The sequence below is a fragment of the Melanostigma gelatinosum genome (assembly GCF_949748355.1).
Source record: "Melanostigma gelatinosum genome assembly, chromosome: 1".
NCBI classification, from domain to species: Eukaryota; Metazoa; Chordata; class Actinopteri; order Perciformes; family Zoarcidae; genus Melanostigma; species Melanostigma gelatinosum.
The window spans coordinates 30,458,961-30,462,704 of record NC_136634.1 but is presented as its reverse complement, the minus strand read 5'-3'; positions in this window follow the sequence as shown (position 1 = coordinate 30,462,704).

Sequence of the window (3,744 nt, the reverse complement as noted above, 5' to 3'; positions counted from 1 at the left end):
TGGGGGGGGGTCAGGGTGGGGGGTGGAGTAAGTGGGGGTGGAGGGGGGTTGGGGCAGGGGCCACTACCTCTTGGGGAGAGGGCGAGGCGGGATGGAGAGGGCGCTCGACGAAAGGGAAATGCACACACAAACGAATCGGATGTGCACCAGGAGCAGTCTGTTGGACCAGTGTAAGTCTTTCTAATACTCAGCAAACGCCGTTCATGCTGCCTAATACCAGCTTATTAGAAACAGTAGTCCCTTTTTTCCACAAATTGAACAGCTTACTAATTTACTCCCAACAACAGCTTCAGAACACCTCAGTGGGACTGTGGCTGCTGAGTGTATTTGCACAGTTCAGATGTTGTTGGTGCACCTCTAAATTATATGCATCAGGGAATTTATATACTGGATTTTAACAGCGTATGTAATCGGTATGTACCTGAGATGTGAAAAAAAGCTTCCACCGCACATCTGGGGGCAGATCGGGGCCAAATTGTCCCCCGGCCGACACTGGAATATATTCCTTGACATTTTGCACACGTAAAGATACCTTAACATGGTGACACTCAAGGATGTTTCCAAATTCATGAATGAAATTATGGTCTTTACACGCCGGGGGCTTGACCAATAAACAACACAAAAATTGAAAAGGTGTCATAAAATTGTCCACCTCGTTTTGGATTACGGAGCCACCATGTTGTTGCATAAATAGAGGAACTCGTTCCGCACAACGTGATTTATTTGTCTGCGGTGCGAAAGCTTAGAAAAATCGCCCTCCTTCCGTCAACAAATTATGCCAATTTTACACTTTGGTTTTTGTACCAATTAAACAAATGAGATGCAATGTGTTAATTAGTGCGCATTAGAGGTGTTTGTAGGTTTTATGTCAGAGCCAGGCTAGCTTCTTCCCCCTATTTTTAGTCTTTGTGCTAAGCTAAGCTAACTGGAAGTTGTAGCTTCATGTTGAACGGACAGATATGTGAGTGGTATCTACCTTCCCATCTACCCACAAGAAACAGCAAGAAAGCAAAGAAGCCAATTGTGTCCACTGACGAGTCCACACTGACATGTAACACTCATTGCTGAGGATTCGCTCAACCAACACTCGCAGAACATGACCTCACAAACGTGTCGGCGCTCTTACTGTCACAAACTGGCACTCTCCACTCCCAGCCCGGCCCTCTCCCCAGTCAGCTCAATGTTGGTTATCTACTGTGCTGTGCATCAACATCTCACACTCATCCTCATCTCAGCTGGGCTGCAGTTGAGCAACAGGAAGTTGCATTAAAAGGCTTCAGCGCTGTTTGCTATGTAACAAGGATGAGTCCATTGACGAGGACCGAAGTCTCATTTTTGGAAGGAAGCTCTTTACTTGCAGGCATGTGTCTGACAGCGGAGCATGCTCTTAGTCATGATACACTGTACCTCCAGGAGGAAAAGATCTCCACTCTAACAATATCCTTGACGATGGTCGGTGGCTGCTTTGAGGAATCCTGAGTCATGCCGCTAAGTACACATTTAGCTACCACTTCATCTCCAGCCAGACAGCTGTGTTTGGATTGCAGCCTCAAAGTCGACCATTACGGACTGTAATTCACCCTCCTGTCTTCATACTTGTGCTTAGTGCTATGAATCCCTCCTTATCACTCGTCCAAATGTGTCTTTTTTTCGTGAGTGATCATTTCCGGACCTGATTTCGATGCACTTTTTACTTTCTCATTCCAGTTTTTGTTGGACGTGATCAATGTTAGCTCGGGCAGAATTAGTAGAAGAGTACATGGCAAAGAATGGTCTGACTGGAAGCTTTCTGCCTGTCGATATTATGCCATAGGAATACAGAGAAACAGCTAATATATTGAGTCCTCGGCAGCAGTTATAGTCAAGTATTGAATGTTTTCCTAAAATCTCAAAGAATGGAGATCTTTTCCTCTGGTGTTTCATCTCACGATCTACCACTCAAAGGTGTCCATGCCTACTGTAACCTACTGTGTTTGACTGCCTTAGCCTCCCAGGGAGAGAGGGGCATCATGGGAGCTTGTGAACACTACACTGTGATTGGCTGTCGTTCTCACATGGGGGCGGGACTTTGATGTGCACATGGCTCATTGCAATGTGAGCCTGGGCTCATCAACCCGACCCAGGAGCAGCCATTTCTCGGTTGTAGCATCTCTTGTTTATTTGGTTTCAACCCTCTCTTCCCCCCTGCAAAAAAAATAAAAAATGGATGTTTTTCTTGTACCTTTTTTTGTTTTTGAGATGAATTTTATTTTCTCTGAAGAGTTTTACCTTTTGATTTCATTTTTAAGAGCATTGTTTTTGGTCATTGGCGGAAGAGATTTTCAACAAAAAAAATTATGTGAAAAAAAAACGAAGAAAGAAAACTGAGTGGGCACAAGATCAGTCATTTCAAAATAAAATTGATGTTTTTTCCAAAACCTGCTTCTCCAAGTGTCTTTTGTGTGTCTATGGAGCTTACATTACCATGAATAGTAGGTAAGGTCCTGAATTGGGTTGTTTTTCAGTTGGCTTTGGTCAACATGTCATCTGTCATGTTAGAAGACATTGTAGAGCAGTCAATGATCCCTCTGATTCGTTTGAAAATAAAAGGTGAATCTAAATAAATAACCCGTCTTGTAATCCTTACAAGGTTTTCTACAACTGATTTCAAACTAAAATGAAAAACTAATACATGCAGAAATCATTTGTAAAATTTACTTTTTTCTGAAGGAAATCATACATGGAAAGGAATTTTCAGCAGCTTGATGGGGGGGGGGGGGGGTGCTGGCTGTTTATGACTAGTTGCAGCTACAGTGGTGTGTGTGTGGGGGGGGGTGATGGAGCTCACAGCTCTAGGGAAGAAGCTGTTCCTCAGTTTGTACGTGTTTGTATTGTTGTGTACCTTCTCAAGCGACAAACAGACTGCCCTGGCTGAGTTGGGTCCTTGCTGATGTTGCTAGCCTTCTTGTGTTAACACCGTGTCCAGAGTCGGGAGCTTGGTTCCTACGATCCTCTGTGCTGTCATTCAGTGTGCCGGTCCTCAGCCCTCTGTTGTAGCCTAACCATTACTCCAGATATCAGCTGTCATTTTGTTAGACCTCAATAAATGAACACGTCACTGATTAAATGTTAGTCATTTCAGAAGCAACGCTATTACGTTACTTCTTACTGTAATAATCAGAAGCTCTGGTGCAGTTTAGTTCTGTGTTTCTGCTCCGCCGACATCCCAGTCTTCCTTTCTGAAATTCAATTGTGGTGCGAATGATCGGATTAGTTGCACTCAGAGGATATTTCCCTTCACTGCCTTGTATTTATTCTCTGTATTCACCAAGATAGGTAATATGTCGCTGATAAGTGTGTTACCATTGAACACTGTTTCCTAACGAATGAATCCACAGGCAGTAAGACTTCACATGCGCGGCGAGTCAGTCTGTCCACAGAGGACGGGCCCAGTGAGTCAGAAATCAAAGGCTGGACACTGATTTCCAATGAAGAAGGCCCGATTCGCTTGTTCCCCTGTCGGCCTCGATGCCGGTATGAGTGACGGCTGCTGGTCTGTATCGGGTCAGTCGATGGCCGCCAGCTGTTCAAACCCACACGCCATCGGCATGTGTGTGTTGTTCTGCTACAGCTGTCGGATGAATGCATTCATGGTTTTGTCGGCATGACTCAGCTATGATCAAACATGGCTTCTGCTGAGGCAGTGTGTGTGTGTGTGTGTGTGTGTGTGTGTGTGTCTGACTGGGTGGCTGCAGTGATCTATGA